Source organism: Garra rufa, chromosome 18 (genome assembly GCF_049309525.1).
Source record: "Garra rufa chromosome 18, GarRuf1.0, whole genome shotgun sequence".
In the NCBI taxonomy this organism is placed as follows: Eukaryota; Metazoa; Chordata; class Actinopteri; order Cypriniformes; family Cyprinidae; genus Garra; species Garra rufa.
This window is the reverse complement of record NC_133378.1, coordinates 37,068,929-37,090,011: the sequence shown is the minus strand read 5'-3', so window position 1 is coordinate 37,090,011 and position 21,083 is coordinate 37,068,929.

The following is a 21,083-nucleotide window of genomic DNA, read 5'->3' as shown; positions in this document are numbered from 1 at the left end:
CAGGGGTCCCCAAACTTTTTTCTGAGAGGGCCACATAATTTTCATTTCTTTAATGGGGGGCCAGGTCGGTTTATAAAAGAAAATTCCATGGGCCGGACTGGCTACTGTGGAGTCATTTTGCCATCACTCTGTATTTCTAGCTGCCTCTTGCATCACCTCTTCGATTGCGATGACACATTACGTTGAATGTACCATTCTGTTGGTGAATTTAACAAATTAGGCTATGTTGATAACTAATGGAAATTTTAGTTTGAAAGCCAACCTTTATTATCAAATACCGACATGATATAAGTAAAACATATTTAAAATTACATTTTCAAAATATGTCTCTGGCATTGTTCAGAGTGCCAGTCCAAATTTGGGGGCGGGCCGCATCCGGCCCCCAGGCCTTAGTTTGGGGACCCCTGTTCTAGAGCAACATATATTTGGTGGGTTTAGGTGATATATATGTATATACAGTCGTGGCCAAAAGTTTTGAGAATTACATAAATATTGGAAATTGGAAAAGTTGCTGCTTAAGTTTTTATAATAGCAATTTGCATATACTCCAGAATGTTATGAAGAGTGATCAGATGAATTGCATAGTCCTTCTTTGCCATGAAAATGAACTTAATCCCGAAAAAAAACTTTCCACTGCATTGTTAAGAAGGCTTCAGGGCATCCAAGAAAGTCCAGCAAGCGCCAGGATGGTCTCCTAAAGAGGATTCAGCTGCGGGATCGGAGTGCCACCAGTGCAGAGCTTGCTCAGGAATGGCAGCAGGCAGGTGTGAGCGCATCTGCACGCACAGTGAGGCCAAGACGTTTGGAAGATGGCCTGGTGTCAAGAAGGGCAGCAAAGAAGCCACTTCTCTCCAAAAAAAAAAAACATCAGGGACAGATTGATCTTCTGCAAAAAGTATGGTGAATGGACTGCTGAGGACTGGGGCAAAGTCATATTCTCCAATGAAGCCTCTTTCCGATTGTTTGGGGCATCTGGAAAAAGGCTTGTCCGGAGAAGAAAAGGTGAGCGCTACCATCAGTCCTGTGTCATGCCAGCAGTAAAGCATCCTGAGACCATTCATGTGTGGGGTTGCTTCTCATCCAAGGGAGTGGCATTTTCCAGCACGATGGAGCACCGTGCCATAAGGCAAAAGTGATAACTAAGTGGCTCGGGGACCAAAACGTTGATATTTTGGGTCCATGGCCTGGAAACTCCCCAAATCTTAAAACTTGTGGTCAATCCTCAAGAGGCGGGTGGACAAACAAAAACCCACTAATTGTGACAAACTCCAAGAAGTGATTATGAAAGAATGGGTTGCTATCAGTCAGGATTTGGCCCAGAAGTTGATTGAGAGCATGCCCAGTCGAATTGCAGAGGTCCTGAAAAAGAAGGGCCAACACTGCAAATATTGACTCTTTGCATAAATGTCATGTAATTGTCGATAAAAGCCTTTGAAACGTATGAAGTGCTTGTAATTATATTTCAGTACATCACAGAAACAACTGAAACAAAGATCTAAAAGCAGTTTAGCAGCAAACTTTGTGAAAACTAATATTTGTGTCATTCTCAAAACTTTTGGCCACAACTGTACACATTTATATTATTTAGATTTTTTTATTATAGCATTAAATAAAACATTATTTAAAAAAATGTTATGTCTTTAATTTGTTATATGTATTTATATCGTTTTTTAATTATTTTTATTATAGCATTAAATATTTAAAAAAATAATTTACCCCCTTAGTTTATTTTTTATTTTATTTTATTTACTAGTTAGCATTAAATAAAATATTTTTATGTATAATATATGTTATTTTATAATTATTTTATTTTAAATTTTACAGCAATTTTACACAAACATTATACATTAGTTTTTATTTTTTCTTTATTATAGCATTAAATACAATAATATTTTGAAATTGTTTTTAATTATTTTAGGTATTTATATGTTATTATTTGTATTTATTACAGCATTAACTAAAATATAATAAAATAAATAATTTTAAAGTATTTTATTTCTTTATTTTAAATACTTATTTTATTAATTAGTTCATCATAATAAATAAATGTATCTATAAAGTATTATTTTGTAAATAAAAATTATTATTTTAAATAAAACATTTACGTATTACGTAGTACTTACATATTAATTCAGTGGTCCCATCATATAAATCATGTTTTTACCAATTATTTTTTTATCAATTTGGAAGCATAAATAAACAACAATGTTTTCTAGTGGATTGGGAAATACCCAAATCAGCCAGTCAATGAGAAAAGAGCTTGTTTTTTTTTTGTTTTGTTTTTTTTGCATGCAATATGTATGTGTTGGTCAGTGAACAGACTCTATGTGGTTTGTGGGTGTGTTGTCTGACCTGGTCTGGTGAGCCAGTCTTCTTTGGCACATTTTTGCCGATATGACACAATGAGAAGATGCCAACATGTACTGTAGAAATACTGTTGAGAGTAAGAGAAATTAAAAAAATTATTACAGCATAACAAGTCACAAAATTACTGAAAACAATCTTTTAGAAAAAAAGTACTTGTGAAAAATTTAATGGCATACAGGAATCACTTACTTTTAATTGTAACCAGGGTCCAACATTTCACTCACTCAAGTGCTAAATGCGAGTAAATAAAACAGATTTGTCATTGGTGTTTATATCACATTGTGACAGTGATTATCTGACTCTAGCAGACAATTTGTATGAATTACTTTTTGATTCACTCAAAAGAAAACACTGCAGGAGACAATGACCTTTGCTGATGGTTACTAATATGCAAGGAAACCAGCTAATTAACTGCACTTCACAATTGCAATCACATATTTTGAAATAAAAATAATGCTAAATAGTGTCAAGGCTGGTAAATTGTCTCAATTTAACCTGCATATCTCTAAATGTTACTTGGATCTTGAGTGACTGTGATATTGTTAGTGTGTTTTGCATGGGATTATAGGAACAGGCCTGTCTCTTGGTAGTTTGATCTGTGTGTGTGTGTGTTCACATTGTACACATGTGTGTGCTCTTCCAGACAGTCACCTTCAAGTGTCTCCTTCCTGGACAGAGTGTCACTCTAAACCAAAGCAGAATGGGACACTGATGGACTGTGTGTTGTCATGTATCATTTTGATTACAGTGGTCTGTCAGTGTTGGTGTGTGTGTGTGTGTGTGTGTGGCCATTGATAATACTAAGGCACTTGCCAATATACTGTATGTCTCTTTTCCATACAATCAAATTAAATGGTGACCAAGGGATATTACATAACAAAAAAGGTAATATACTGTATAGCAGTCCAGTAACAGTAGTCCATACAACTCGTGCCCTATATTCAAAATCTTCAGAAGCCATAAGAGGGGTCAAATTTAAATGAGAAATTGGATCTTATAATTTTGGATACAAGTGAGAATATTTTTGCTGCCACTAATGTCAGATCTGGTATGATTTATAAAAAAAAAAAAAAAAAAATCTAAATTATATTTAATGAATAGAATAGAATAATTATAAATAAATAATATATCAGAATTATATTGTTATTATTATTGTTATTATCATTATTATATAAAAATGGGAAATTCTGAAATTTAATCTCCATCATTCTTAAATCTTGCATCTCGTCTCCATACGTATCCCCCCCCAAAAATCTAATAATTATACAAATATATATAATGTTATTAAAATATTTACATGATAAATAAAATATGCATATAAAATATATGAATATATACTTTATTTATCAGTGCTTTTAACCCCAAAAAATTGTCACTGCTTTCATTCTGTGAATACAGACAAATCTGTATTTTCTCTATTATTTTTATTAAATACATATACATTTTTTTTTAATAAAAAGAAAATTCTGAAATTTAATCACCACCATTTTGAAATATTTTTGTATTCATTTTTAATTAATTCGTTTATTTGTTTGTTTTTGCTTTTTAATGCTTTTTAAACTCACAAATTGTGCCACTGGTTTAATGTTGTAAATATATTATTTTATGTATTATTTTGTATAATTATTTATTAAATAAATATATATTTTTCATTTTATTTTTTATTAAAAAAAAAAGAAAATCCTGACATTTAACCATAATTTTCAAGCCTTGCATTTTTATTTTTATTTAATTTTTGTAATTATACATTATACATTGATCAGCCCTATTTCTTCTCCATAATTACCCCTAAAAAGTTCACAATTATACAAATGTATATAATTAATATTTATATTATAAATAAAATATGGATATAAAATGAGTAAATAATGACAGAATTTTCATTTCTTCTTTATTAAATTTAATAAAAGAAAAAATTTCATTTAAATAAAATAAAACTTTTATAAACCTCTTGACTGGCAAGACGGCCGCGAGCGGAGACTCAAACAGTGAAAGTGAGTTGTTCAAAAACGTTCTTTTTAGTAAACTCTGTGTACACGAACAATGTTCTCAATGCTCGAGTTCATGTGTAGAGACCCAGGCGATACTTCGAGCAAAGTTTCATGGTGTGTCGAGCCTTCTTAGTGTTGTAAAAATATGGATTTTGATGCGCTCAAAACTATGCCCCTAGTTCTACCATTCACCGGCCATTGACCACAAAACTAAATCACGGTCAATCTCAAAAACGGCTCGTTTCTCATAATTATGCTTTTAGATATAAGTTTGTCTCGTTTACAGTAAAAAAAAAAAACAGCCCAGGTTGCATTTTGGCAACAGTTATCCTTTAAATAATGACAGAATTGTCTTTTCTGGCTGACCTGTTACACATTTTCTTTATTGTTTTTTGGGGTCGTGTCGGCTGTAGCGGTGAAGTGTGATCGGCGCAGCAGGCCTCACGCGTTAATAAACCCGGGTCTAGTTCCCTCGCCTGCCCTGGGAGATCGCTTACATCAAAGCACCAATCAAAAACTGGTGCAGATATAATTTGTCATCAGGGATTTCCTGCTGGAGAATTATAGAGAAGATACAGGGCCGATCAATACTATGGATTTTCACTGCAGTGGCTGATTGTCCAATTGCTGTGAAACATGTGGAAGGATAAAAGGCCACGCCTGCCAGTCTCACGCGGGCTGCCGACTCAGCATAAGGCCTGTCAGATTCCTCTGGGCGCCACTGATAGAAAATTATCACGCCGAGGTGTCCGAGCCTTACTTAACGTACTGACTCGCTTCATCCGCTCCTCTTCGCCGCCTCACTTTGAGGAAGCGTCACTCAGCTCGGTATCGGTGTCTCGGACAAGGTCTCGGGCTCCTAGATTGAGAAAGAGAGAGGAACGGATGCTTGGGAGCACAATCTCCTCTTTTAGTGAGACGTCTGACTGCATTAGAGGAGACGCATGTTGAACGGGCCAAATCCCAGACAAAACTGACCCTTGCGTTTAACTCCGTCTTCATAAATCCCTAATCTTGCACTCCAGACAGCCCAACGCTGGAGGAACACCACATTTTATAGATTTGTTTGGATGTGCTTGACATAAGAAGTAAAAACATTTCACTTCCCGTGGACATACAGCCGTGGTATTTCCGAGGTCCGTGCTAATGCTGATGGGCTGACAGCTCGTATTCAAAGGGACTGAAGGGTAGGAGGAAATGACAGGCGTGCTGCGCTGCCTTATTGCCGTGCCTCGTAGAAGCTTCCAGAGATCCCAGACTCAATGAGCATTTATTTCACACGGCCGGCTCGACGCGCTGGTAAAACGTGTTGACGTATTCCCGCCGGTCGCTACAGCGCAGCCCTACGGTCACGTCGCTTTAGGAGAAAGCATCAAGCGGTATCAGTGCATTTGTGTACAGGACTGGCCTGTCCTGTGGGAGATATGTGAGAGATCACAAGATGATCTTGAAAAAATGTTGAAAGTAAAAAATAAATAATAGATATTTTTTAAATTATTATATTTTTTTGCTTTCAAGTTTTAGTAATTGTGTTGTGTTTTTGCATTTTTATTAGTTTTGAGATGACATTCTTTATTTTGTTTGTATTTTCCACTTTCATTATAATTTTAGCTAAATTGTTTTTATTGAGATGCTATTATAGTTTTTCTTAATATTTTTAATTAATTTTTACTTTTGTACTTTCCACTTTCATTTTAATTTTAGCTAAAGTTTTAGCAATTGTGTTGTGTTTTTGCCTTTTTATTAGTTGTTTTGAGATGTTATAGTTTTTCTTAATATTTTCAATTAATTTTTTGTGTATTTTCCACTTTTATTATAATTTAAGATAAGTTTTTTATCATTTTGAGATACATTTTGATATACATTTTTACATGAAATACATTTTTTTTTCATTTTAATTTTAACTAAATGTTTTTAAAAATATATATTTTTTCCCATTTTTTGGCTGTTGTTTTAAGATACTAATATAGTTTTTCCTAATATTTTCAATTAATTTTTATTTTTGTATTTTCCACTTTCATTATAATTTTAGCTAAATTGTTTTTGAGATACTATTTCAGTTTTTCTTAATATTTAAATGAATTTTTTTTACCACTTTTTACTACATTTTAATTTTAGCTAACGTTTTAGAAATTGTGTTGTGTTTTTGCCTTTTTATTAGTTAGTTAGAAGGGTTTTTTTAACACTAATTTTGTAATTATTTGGTCATTTTTTAGTTATCGTTTTGAGATACAATTACAATTTTTCTTAATATTTTCAAATAATTTTTACTTTTTGTATTTTCCACTTTTATTTTAATTTTAGCTAAAGTTTTTTTTGTCATTTTTTTGTTATTGTTTTGAGATGCTGTTATAGTTTTTCTTAATATTTTCAATTAATTTTCACTTTTGTATTTTCCACTTTCATTTGAATTTTAGCTTGTTTTACTATTCTTTTTAATTTTTTTGGTTACAGTTTTGAGATACTAGTATAGTTTTTTTATTATAATTTTAGCTAAATTGTTTTTATTGAGATACTATTTCAGTTTTTCTTAAGATTTTAAATGAATTTCTATTTTGTATTTACCACTTTCATTTTAATTTTAGCTAAAGTTTTATCAATTGTGTTGTGTGTTTTTGCCTTTTTATTAGTTGTTTTGAGATGTTAGTATAGTTTTTCCTATCATTTTCAATTAATTTTTTAATTTTTGTATTTTCCACTTTCATTTGAATTTTAGCTAAATGTTTTACTATTCTTTTTCTTTCTTAATTTTTTGGTTATCGTTTTGAGATACATAGTTTTTCCTAATATTTTCAATTATTTTTGTATTTTCCACTTTTTTATTTTAATTTTAGCTAAAGCTTTTTTTATTTCTAATTTAGTTTTTTGACATTTTTTTAGTTATTGTATCGAGATACTATTTTAGTTTTTCTTAATATTTGAATTATTTTTTATGTTTGTATTTTAATTCTAGCTAAAGTTTTAGTAATTGTGTTTTTTATTGTCATTAGTTACTGTTTTGAGATGCTACTATATTTTTTTGTTGTTGATTTTTGTTTTTCTTAGGGTTTTTTGTTTTTGTTTTGAGATACAATTTCAGTTTTTTGTTTTTAATTCGTTTAATTTTTTGTTTTGTTTTTCACTTTAATTTGAATTTTAGTAATTGTGTTGTTTTTGCATTTTTTTAGTTATTGTTTTGAGATGCTATATATTTTTAATATTTGCAATTAATTTTTATTTTTGTATTTTCCACTTATTATAATTTAACCATTTTTTTACTATTTTGTTTTTTGATCATTCTTTTTGTATTTTCCACTTATTATAATTTAACCATTTTTTTTTACTATTTAGTTTTTTTGATCATTCTTTTTGTATTTTCCGCTTTCATTTTAATTTAAGCTAAATTTTTAGTAATTAGTTTTTTTGTCATTTTAGTTATTGTTTTGAGATATTATTTCAGTTTTTCTTAATATTTACAATTAATATGTATATTTATATTTTCCACTTTTAAATTCAACTGAAGTTTAGCACTTTGTCGTTTTGATTAATTGCATTTTTTTATGTTTTATATATATTTTTTTATCAGTTTGTATTTTTTATATATAAAATAGAACTATACATTTTTTCCCGGTAGTATTTATTGTATTGTAAGTAACATTTTATATGGTTTACTTCACTTATGTTACTTGCCATTCTTTTGTAATTATTTGTGAAATTTACTAGCAATTTCTTGAGAATTGAATTAAACATTAAAATCAGACAAAAATAGAAAAATAGTATTTTCTTTTAAAACATAATCTAATCATCTTTGTTTTATTACCTAATTCAAAAAAATAATTGTATACAGTGTAATCATGTTGCAGTGTGTATTTTTAATATTATGACTATTTTTTTGGGAGTATTTCATAATCTGGCCTCGGGCCGGCCCTGTTTGTGTGTGTAAGAAAGTCTGGACATTTCCAGACCTCTTAGGCTTGTCTTATGCGATGCCCCCTGACAGGCCAATATCAAAGAGCTCTATGTGAAGGCAGAGAGCCAAGCGATGAAGATGACGAGCCCAGACTTACATTTTTGTTTTAGTTTTTTCCCCATCAAGTTAAACCAAACTCAAAATGAGAAATTTTGCTACTATTTAAAATAAAATGATGTTAATTTTTTAAAAGATTTTATTTCAAGCAAGATTTGCCTTTTATTTTAATTACATATAATAACCGTTTTTAGTGTAATATATTTAATAACATTAAAATAATTAAAATGTAGTTCATTAAAATATTGTACTGAAATATTTTTATTGTAATACATTGTAAAATGACTATACATAACACATTACATATATGGGAATTGTATTTATTATAACAAATTATTGTGTTTAAAAATAATAATGGTGAATTTAATTGTCAAAATAATTAAAAAAAAAATATAAATAAATATGATTTTATTTATATAATTTTAAAACTCTTTCTATTCATTTTGCGGTGAAATATGATTCTTGATGGTTCTTGATACCGGATCATTTAAACCTATTTCTGGAAAACCTGGAAATATCAGGGAATTTTGAAAAGTGTGATTTCCAGGAATGAAAAAGTCATGAAAATGAATCTTAATACATCTTAAAAGGTCATGCAGAAAAAGTCATAGAAATGTCTATATTCAATATCCATTTTTTCAGTCAGACTCAGCTCAAAAGCAATTCTAAAGATAGAAATGACTCTCTATAAAACAGCCATAACAATCGTCATGGAAATGTATGGGTCAGAAAAAGTGTGAACCCTGTTGACAGGTTTTGTGAAAATTATGAATCTAAAAATGGCAAACAAGCAATAATATCTTACACATCCCTACAGCCTCTTACAGATTACTGATTTTTTTCCACATGATGCCATTTCTGTCAGAACGTTACAGTAATAGTTACTGTTAAACTGCATGTAAATGACTTCAGCATTACACGGTGACGCTCACCGCCGCACATTATCCACTCAGAATAACGCGCGAGCCAAAGCGACAGCGGGCCTGCGGCATTACGGCCCGCGGTGTCGACGCACGTCACGTGGAAGCGCGGATGATTCTGGAGCCGCTAGAAAAGGCTGGAGCCATTAGTTTCATCATCATTTGTGAGAGGTTGAGTGTTCTGGTGTGATGTTATCTTTCTCGGCGCTGGAGGAGGACATATGGGGAGCGGTGACCCGAGTATATACGCCTGATAAAAATAGCTCAGCTGCTGTGAATATGCTCCGTGAGAGCAGTTCTGGGATTAGGAGCCGGTGATGGAGGTGCCGTCATTGAGCTGAAGTCTGCGGAGCTGAGCGGCACCTGTTTAGATTCAGTTTGCTTTTTTTATCTAGTGTCAGGTGTGTACAGTTGTGGCCAAAAGTTTTGAGAATTACATAAATATTGGAAATTGGAAAAGTTGCTGCTTAAGTTTTTATAATAGCAATTTGCATATACTCCAGAATGTTATGAGGAGTGATCAGATGAATTGCATAGTCCTTCTTTGCCATGAAAATTAACTTAATCCCCAAAAAAACTTTCCACTGCATTGTTAAGAAGGCTTCAGGGCGTCCAAGAAAGTCCAGCAAGCGCCAGGATCGTCTCCTAAAGAGGATTGAGCTGCGGGATCGGAGTGCCACCAGTGCAGAGCTTGCTCAGGAATGGCAGCAGGCAGGTGTGAGCGCATCTGCACGCACAGTGAAGCCAAGACTTTTGGAAGATGGCCTGGTGTCAAGAAGGGCAGCAAAGAAGCCACTTCTCTCCAAAAAAAAAAATCAGGGACAGATTGATCTTCTGCAAAGGACTGCTGACGATATTCTCCGATGAAGCCTCTTTCCGATTGTTTGGGGCATCTGGAAAAAGGCTTGTCCGGAGAAGAAAAGGTGAGCGCTACCATCAGTCCTGTGTCATGCCAACAGTAAAGCATCCTGAGACCATTCATGTGCGGGGTTGCTTCTCATCCAAGGGAGTGGGCTCACTCACAATTTTGCCCAAAAACACAGCCATGAATAAAGAATGGTACCAAAACACCCTCCAACAGCAACTTCTTCCAACAACCCAACAACAGTTTGGTGAAGAACAATGCATTTTCCAGCACGATGGAGCACCGTGCCATAAGGCAATAGTGATAACTAAGTAGCTCGGGGACCAAAACGTTGACATTTTGGGTCCATGGCCTGGAAACTCCCCAGATCTTAAAACTTGTGGTCAATCCTCAAGAGGCGGGTGGACAAACAAAAACCCACTAATTCTGACAAACTCCAAGAAGTGATTATGAAAGAATGGGTTGCTATCAGTCAGGATTTGGCCCAGAAGTTGATTGAGAGCATGCCCAGTCAATTTGCAGAGGTCCTGAAAAAGAAGGGCCAACACTGCAAATACTGACTCTTTGCATAAATGTCATGTAATTGTCGATAAAAGCCTTTGAAACGTATGAAGTGCTTGTAATTATATTTCAGTACATCACAGAAACAACTGAAACAAAGATCTAAAAGCAGTTTAGCAGCAAACTTTGTGAAAACTAATATTTGTGTCATTCTCAAAACTTTTGGCCACGACTGTAGATGACATGTTTTTTGTGGTGAGACAAATGCAGGGTTTGAGTTTTCTCGTGTCATATATGGCAAAATCGACAGTTCTGGTCACCCAAAACTGAAAATTTGCTTAAGGTTTACTCACCCTCAGGCCATCCAAGAAGTAGATTTGTTTGTTTCTTCAACAGGTTTGGAGAAATGTAGCATTACATCACTTGCTCACCAACAGATCCTCTGCGGTGAATGGGTGCTCCAAACAGCTGATAAAAACATCACAATAATCCACAAGTTAGCCACACCACTCTAGTCTATCAGTTAACATCTTGTAAAACAAAAGCATCCCAAAAGCAGTCTGCAAAATGTTAATTATTTTACCATAATAAGAGGGATCATACAAAATGCATGCTATTGTTTATTTAGTACTGACCTGAATGAGATATTTTTACATAAAAGACGTTTACAAATAGTCCACAATAGAAAATAATAGTTGAATTTCTAAAAATGACCCTGTTCAAAAGTTTCAATTGATTCTATACTGTGTTGTTACCTGAATGATCCACAGCTGTGTTTTTTTGTTTAGTGATAGTTGTTCATGAGTCCCTTGTTTGTCCTGAACAGTTAAACTGCCTGTTGTTCGTCAGAAAAATCAGGTCCCGCAAATTCTTTGGTTTTTCATCATTTTTGTTTATTTGAACCCTTTCCTACAATGACTGTATGATTCTGAGATCCATTTTTTTCACACCGAGGACAACTGAGTGCAACGAGGGCCTAAAACTAACTTTTTGCCACACCTGCCAATAGCCAGTGATGTGATACAATTTACCGGCCAAAAGATTTTTCACCGACCATTAAACTCATTTTGCAAAGTCAGGCAGTTATTATACTACAATGACTAAACATATTTACAATGTTTTTAATTTGTCCTGCTACTGGTGTCTCTATTAAATACATTTTTCCACAATTTTACCTATTAATTATAGCCATTCAACCTTACAGTATAAATGAAAGCCATTGTTTTTAGCATTTAAAAGGCTCTGAAATATATAACAACTTTTGTTTTATGTTTCTTTTGTTCTTTAATTTCCATCAATGACAGACTTCAGCATGTTGCACATTAAAATCAGCGCTGTCTCTTTAAAACCTGATGCACATGATGCAGATCTGACACATATCCCAACTCTTTATGTTCATTTAAGACTTTATTAAAAAGTCTTAAATGTCATCCAAAAGGTGCATGTCGTAAAGAAATTATATTTTTTGAGGAAAACATATCAGGATTTCTCTCCATATAATGGACTTCTGTGGTGCCCAGTTTCAGTTTAAATGCAGCTTCAAAGGACTCTGAATGATCCCAGCCGAGAAAGAAGCAACATACGGAAAAATAAAACGATTTCAGGGCAGAGAAATGTATTGCATTTTAATTAAAGATAAAAAAAAAAACCCGACTTTCTACGTAATAACATGCACCAGTAAATCATTAAGAAATGAGACCAGAAATGTCCATAAGGAACATAAACAGGGCTAATTTTGATTTCATGCTTACTTTCAGGTCAAATCAAGTTCAAGTGTAATCCGTAGGTCACAAACTAATAGCCATCATTCATATACATGAAGCAAATGAGTACAACAGCGTGTTTGAGGTTGAGTGAGTGTACGAAGATGCATGCAAGGGAATGAAAGACGTGTGTGTGTGAAGGCATGTCTGTTTGATTATGCAGCTCTAGCTGTGAAACAGCATATGCAGGACTCATACTCGACAGAACAGCGTGCTATATTGCAACAGCCACTCTGTAATGATAGAGATATTGAGGGCTGTAATTGTTATTATTGCCAAACCCAAATTGAAACTCATAACCTGCCTGACTCCAGCTATCAGTTGTCATTAAGTAAGAAAACAGACGTCTCAGCGGCGTGGCCTCGGTGCCGCGAGCTGTCTGTTGACACACAAAGTAATTGAAGAGGGAGTCGAGCTGTTTGAGCGCACTCAAAAGGAGAAGAAATGAACACTTGATCAGAGCGTTTTTATGTCTATAGAGATGATTTGATTTCACGTAACGTCTGTTTTATAGCCCACCAAGCCATTAATTTGCATGGAGGCGAGTCAAAATGTGACATTTTTATTTAGGCGCTTTCGCCGTGTTTGGAGAACAATTGACTAGTGGTTTTTTGTGCTGTCACTTTCAGTGGCATGTCGTCTCATTATATCAAGCCTTACAGAGATGCTTAGGAGGTGCTCAAACACACACACACACACACACACACACACACACACACACACACACACACACACACACACACACACACACACACAAACACACACACTCTCTGAATACAATGACAGTGTTGCCGAAGGTCAATGCTGAGTTCTTTTGCTGTGGATTAGTACCAGCAGGTGAGTGGGATGTTTATTTTACACAAAGCATGATGGGATTTTATAGGAGTTTTATAGAACAAGTTTTTGCATCTCCATACCAGGGTTATTATAGTTAAAACAATAACATTTTACAATAATTGCAAGTCGCTTTGGATAAAAACATCTGCTAAATGAATAAAGTACATTTACATGCATTTTTAAAGGGATAGTTCACCCCAAAATTTTAATTCTGTCATTAATAACTCAACCTCATGTCGTTCGTTTATCTTCAGACCACAAATGAACATTTTTTATGAAATCCGAGAGCTTTCTGATCTTGTATAGGTATTATAGTGGTATTCTTTACATTGCTTTACATTGATGTACGGCTTGTTAGGACAGGACAATATTTGGCCGAGATACAACTATTTAAAAATCTAGAATCTGAGGGTCCAAAAAATCTAAATATTGAGAAAATCGCCTTTAAAGTTGTCCAAATGAAAATGTTCTTAGCAATGCATGTTACTAATCAAAAATTAAGTTTTGAATTTGGAACATCCTATGGAATATCCTAATGATTTTTGGCATAAAAGAAAAATCTATAATTTTGACCAATACAGTGTATTTTTGGCTTTTGCTACAAATATACCCATGCTAAGACTGGTTTTGTGATCCAGGTTCACATATTACTGCCTATTACCTACAGTACATAGGCAATATTGTAACAAAGATAGAACCAGCATTTTTGTTTATTTGAACCCTTTCCAACGATGATTGTATGATTTTGGAATCCATCTTTTCACACTGAGGACAACTGAGGGACTCATATGCAACTATTACAGAAGGTTCAAACAGTCACTGATGCTTCAGAAGGAAACACGATGTATTAAGAGGCTGGGGGTGAAAACTTTTGAACAGGAATGAAAATGTGTACTTTTTTTCTTATTTTGCCTAAATATTATATTTTTTCCATTTAGTACTGCCCTTCAGAAGCAACAGAAGATACTTACATGTTTCCCAGAAGACAAAATAAGTGATCAGTGAGTGTTTGAACCTTCTGTAATAGTTGCATACAGTCCCTCAGTTGTCCTCAGTGTGAAAAGATGGATCTCAAAATCATACAGTCATTGTTGGAAAGGGTTCAAAAACACAAAAATGCTGAAAATCCAAAGAATTTGTGGGACCTAAATAATTTTTCTGAAGATCAGCAGGCAGTTTAACTGTTCAGGACAAATAAGGGACTCATTAATAACTTTCACTAAACAAAAAAACTGTGGATCATTCAGGTAACAACTTGAACGGGGTCATTTTTTTATATTCAACTATTATATTTCTCTTGTGGACTATATGTAAACATCTTTTATGTGAAATATCTTATTCAGGTCAGTTCTAAATTAAAAATAGCATGCATTTAGCATGATCCCTCTTATTTTGGTAAAATAATAAATATATCGCAGATTCTGCAAGGTGTATGTAAACGTTTGAATTCAACTATATAGTATGTCAAAACTGCAGAACTCAATTTGGACAAAACTGCTTTTAAATCACACTTATGAGTGTCTTCAGTGTTTCCCCTACCATTATCTTAGGGGGGCGCCGCGCCACCCCAACGGCACCCCCCGCCCCCCTTGAACGTCAAGTTCATTTTATTTTGGATATAGCGCCAGATCACAGTTTAAGTCATTTAAGGTTATCTTTCCTATAGAACATGTCTATACATTGTTCTTTTATTAAACAAACTAAATAGCCTTATGTTATGTATCTTATTTACACAAAAGCATTTCATTTCTGTCTCGCGGTCGCGCGTTTACAATGTCTCCTCCCCGAAAACACAGACGGGTTCACGGACTCCATTCATAAAAACGGAATTTACTATAGCGCGGAATGCCACGGAATTCGTCGATTTTTGGATTAATAAACCAAAAGTTGTTCTGTCACTTTATTCAAATCGCGATATGGACTAGTGTCTGTGAAAACTGAGATGCAAAAAGACCATTTTAATATGAATCCTGCATGTTTCGTTTGCCTCTGTATGTATGAATGGCGAAGACGTGTTTTTTTTTCTATACGCATACTGAAGCACACGTAATTTTTGGCATTTGCATCTCACATGAACAGATAAACTCAATCTCCAAAGCTGTCACTTTTACCGTTTCATTTGAGAAAACTAGCATCATACCATACTGTACACAGAAACTTCACGGCATATATTCCTATTTAAATAATTTACATAAAACAATAAATATACGATGAAAAATAAATATTACAACAAGAATAACCACTTAATTGTAGAAAAAAATACTACAATATTATTGAAACGTTTTAAACTGAATATAATTTTTCTTCCATGTATTGATTTTAACAGTAAACCTCTGTTTGTTTGCCAAAAATTAAAAGGGTTTATTTTTCATTTAATTAAAAATAAATAAATGTTTATGCTTTCATTTGATTATCAGAAAAATTAAAACACACAAGAATTTCTAAAAAAAAAAAAAAAAAGCAAAAGATTGCAGAACCCTATTGTTCAAAATGTTAAAATACAGAGATTTGGACTTATTTTTTCACTGAAATAAATGTTTTCGTTATTACACAAAGTAGGCTAAAGTACTAGAAAAAAGTAACTACCGCATACGCCCCCCCCCCCCCCCCCCAAAGCGGGAAACCTAGGGGAAACACTGGTCTTCTTGCTACCTATGTGGATAGCAGACACCAAAACAGCTAACTGGAGCTTGAAACAGCCAACAATAGTTTAGCATAGCAGCCTTATTCAGTCAGCGTGTTTGATTGTAGCCCCCCACCTGACTGCGGTAAAAGCATTAAGACCCCGTTTGAGTGTGAAATCACTCGCTGTAAGAGTTTTTGGCATTTATTATGTTTTATCACACAAGTCTTTCTCTGATATCAATTTACAAGCTTTAGGCGCAGCCTAAAAGGAAGCGATATGCCATCAAAACGGGCTGCTAAAAATGAGCTAGCTTCGAAAAACAGTTAATATGTAAAGTTATGGAAGTTATAAAAGTGATAAAAAGGTTATTTGAGCTTTCAATATTTTGCTCCACTTTCGTCTTTTATATCAGAGATTCATCATTTTCAAATTAAGAGACACCTTGTGTGTGAAAAGCACACTGTTAGCGTCTGCCGTCTGACAGTAGTTGAGACGCACATGCTTGAAACTGATTTAGCGAGCGCTCAGGTGTGGTGATATTTCTCAAATATATAGTTAATATGACTGGATTTTAAAATGAAACAGTACTCTGCTTGTTAAACGTTAGTAGTATTTCTCATTTTTGCCAAGTTAAACTTTTATATCAAAAGAAAATAAGCATTGTACATTTGTCTCAGTAGTGTAGGCGTATCACCATTTGCACAAAAATATAAAGCAGCACAACTGTTTTCTACATCGATAATCAGAAATGTTTCTAGAGAAAATCAGCATATTAGAATGATTTCTGATGGATCATGTGAAACTGAAGACTGGAGTAATGATGTTGAAAATTCAGCTTTGCATCACAAATATAAATTACATTTTAAAATATATTCACACAGAAAATAGTTATATTAAATTGTAGTAATATTTCACATTATTGCTATTTTTACTGTATTTTTTAACAAATGTAGGTGTGACGACAATTTTTTCAAAAACATGAACGTATAAATATAAATCAGAGACCTTTTCCTTTAAGTTTAATATATAGGGTCAAGAGTTTGTTTAAATTACTAACTAGTCTGAGCAACAATAGTGATGCTCGGCAAAATCAAAAGCTTTGCGCTGCCTGTAGCAGTCGTGATGGTTCGGGGAGGGGCCTTCACCCTAGCCCGTGAACCTAAGCCAAGTGGCGGCTCTTAAGGTGAGGGGCCGAGGTGCCGGAGAAGTAATTTAATCGCAGGCTCTACCCAATTCCCCGGGCGGGTGAGTTTAAGAAAGGTCACGGCGGGAAAGCGGCCTGAGCCACCCCTTCCCAATTATGAGCGGCGCAGCAGAACATCGCGGAGCTGAGCGTGGGGTGACAGTCATTTAGCGGCACCTCATCTGAGGGGAAGGAAGTCGCAGATGGTTGATAAGGGTGTAAAAAATGATTTGCCAGGACCTGTTAGAAACCACTGCACACAGACCTGAGTCCCACATAACCATCACATGAGACTTCAACATACAGCCACTCTATATCTATCTATGAATTTTTCGATCTATCCGTCTATTATCTATGATTTTTTTTTCAATCTAATTATCCATCAATCCCTCTGTCTATCCATCCATCTATTATCTATCTAGTATTTTTGATCTATACATACACCTATCTAGCCATCTATCTATTAATTTTTTGATCTGTCTATCATCTATGAAATGTCTGATCTATCTATCCATCTTTCTGTCTAACCATCTACTCATCTGTCTATTTAGGAAATTTTATATATATTTATCTGTCTGTCTGTCTGTCTGTCTGTCTATCTATCAAATTTTTTCATCTATTCATTCAATTTTTGATCTATCTATCCACGTTTCATCTATCCATTAAATTTTTGATCTATCTATCTATCTATCTATCTATCTATCTATCTATCTATCTATCTATCTATCTATCTATCTATCTATCTAATCATCCATCTATTATCTATCTTACTATTTGTCTATCTGTCTGTCATCTATCTATCTATCTATCTATCTATCTATCTATCTATCTATCTATCTATCTATCTATCTATCTATCTATCTATCTATCTATCTCTTATTTTTCATCTATCTATCCTATTTTTGATTGATCCATCTATCCATCCACCTATTATCTATCTAATTTTCAATTTATTTATCTGTCTATCTGTCATCCACCTATTATCTATCTATCTAATTTTCAATTTATTTATCCGTCTATCTATCCACCTATTATCTATCTATCCATTTTTGTCTATCCATTACATTTTTAATCTATTCATCTATCCATCCACCTATTATCTATCTTACTATCTAATTTCCAATTTATCTATCTTATTTTTCATATATCTATCCAATTTTTGCTCTAATTTTCAATTTATCTATCCGTCTGTCTATACACCTATTATCTATCCTTTTTTGTGTATCTATCCAATTTTTGATCTATCTAGCCACCTATTATCCATCTATCTATTTTTCAATGTATCATCTATCTATCTACCCACCTATTATCTATCTATCTAAGATTGACTGAATCTGATTTATGTATTTTTTCAATCTATCTATCCATCTATACTTCCTCCTATATTATCTAATTTTCAATATATCTATCTTTTTATCTAATCTTTGATCTATCCGTCTATCTATTCTCCTATTATCTATCTAATTTTTGATCTATCCATCTAATTTTCAATTTATCTATAAATTTATTTATCTATCTGTCCACCTATTATGTATCTATCATCTATCTATCATCTATATATATATATATATCTTTCTATCTCTCTATTCTTTGATCTATCTATCCTCCTACTATCTATCTATCCTACTATCTATCCATTCTCGTCTATCAAATTTTTGATCTATCCATCTATCCATCCAAGTATTATCTATCTAATTTTCAATTGATCCGTCTATCCACCTATCATCAATTTTGTCTTTATATCTGTCTATATATCTATTTCCTGAAGCTCACAGTATATGTGCTTGTTATCGTTCCCTTCTTGTTTAGGCAGTTCACTCTTTCTCCATCTCACTATACTTTCTTTTTTCATTTCTCCTGCTCAGTCCATCCCATCTAGTCTTCCCTCCCTCGTTCCTTCCCCTCTTCTCTCTCTCTTTCCCTCCCTCCTTCCTGCCCCGGGGCCACGTGACGGCCCTGCATGATTATTGGCGCAATCACTCATGTAACAGCCTGCCCAGCTTTCGGTGGGGCCTCCTGTATTTGTCACTGTCACTTCCCCAAGTGCTCCGCCATTGTCTTGGAAATTGTATGTGTAAGGCAAGAGATGCCTGTGACCCACTTCGACAAGGGAGCCGGCGACGTGAGGGCGCTCATCGCCGCGGAGGGGAAGAAAAAGCGAAAAAAACTGAAAGGGAGGGAAAAAAACAGCAGTTTGATGTGTCCTATTATGTGTCCCAGCTAGAGCCATAAATAATTGTGACAAGTTTTTTGTTGCGCGTGAAAGTCCTTGACTCTGCCTCCTGTTCCAGCGCCTCCTCTCTGGCGCTGAGATGCTGCCAAACTCCCCCCACCCGCTCCCAGATGATAGATGGCACGGCGAAGCAAATGACAACGGGATAGATTTTTAGTTTGTGCTTTGGAAGGGATCAGTAATGGTGCTTTGCTGTACAAAGCAATAAATGGGAAGGACGAGTGAGGGAGAGGCACAACGAGAGGAAGAAGAGACGGAGGGGGGTAAAGATTCATTGCTGCAGTCTGAGAGGGTTGGAAATGATAATCACTGACATGTGAATTACTAAATATGGACTTTTAGGCATTTTAGCAAAGTTTTTGTACCGGACTGGACAGCGAAGGATGAATTGGCAATTTTTCTTTGGCAGGAAACATCCAAGGAAGTGGAGCTGTTGCCTGCCATGCCAGTTTTCCTGTGCAGTTCATTACAACGGGTTTCCTTCGGAGCCACGGCTTAGTAGCCAGCGCATGTCGGGGTGCTCATGTGGATGGCGCATGTTTGAATCTGCAACATTTCCTGGCCTCTTTCTGTACTGTATCTATTAAAGTTTTTTTTTTTTTTATAAAATTGGAAAAAAATAAAAAAATAAATATATATATATATATATATATATATATAAAACATATTTACTTTATAAATAATAAATAAATATATAAAATAAATAATTATATTTAAGACTATTTAAGACTATATAAGACTAAAACAAAAATATTTCATTTATAAAAACAAAGAAGGTCTACAAGACCTGAAAAAGATATCCGTTTCCATTCATCTCAATGGCAGCTGCTTTCGGTTCTGGGCAAAGATGTATTTGAGTCCATCACCCGATAGCTCATAAATGAGCTGCAGGAAAATGACATTATGACAACGGCTGATGGCAACACAGAAAGTGTACAGTCCTAAACTGTCCCTTTCTTTACCGGCCAACCTGTGACCTGAAAAATAAGCAGAAACTGGAAAAATAATAAAATATAATATATAAAAATAACAAAGTCAATGTGTGCTGTATTTTTTCTGAGCAAAAAATAATGACTATCATTTTTACCATGATTTTTACCATTTACCAAGACACCCACTAAAATGTCATTTAGTGTAACAATAGTTCATATACCAAAAATGTCTTTTAATGACATTAAAAAGACTCCCCAAAAAACAAATTAAAATGTCCCCAAATAATTGTCCAATTTCCAAATCGTTACCAGTCTTTGCCACTAGGTTTTACCCATTTCTCAGCACAAAGTTTTAAATCATTAAAAATATAATACAATTTAGTATGATTTCTTTTATATATTTTTATAAGCACAGATCAGAATAAGTATGTTTAATTTTTACCGTTACATATCTGTTATGCTGCATGACAATGGAACATTTTTGACATATGTGACCCTGGAACACAAAACCAGTCATACGCTTAAATTTTACAAAACTGAGATATATACATATGAGAGCTCAATAAATAAGCTTTCTATTGATATATGGTTTGTTAGGATAGGACAATATTTGGCCGAGATACATCTATTTGAAAATCTGGAATCTAAGGGTGCAAAAAATCAAAATACTGAGAAAATCACCTTTAAAGTTGTCCAAATTAAGTTCTTAACAATGCATATTACTAATCAAAAATTACATTTTGATTTATTTATAGTAGGAATTTTACAAAAAATGTTCATGGAACATGATCTTTACTTAATTTCCTAATGATATTTTTCCTATATATTTTTGGCTATTTCTACAAATATAGCCCAGCGA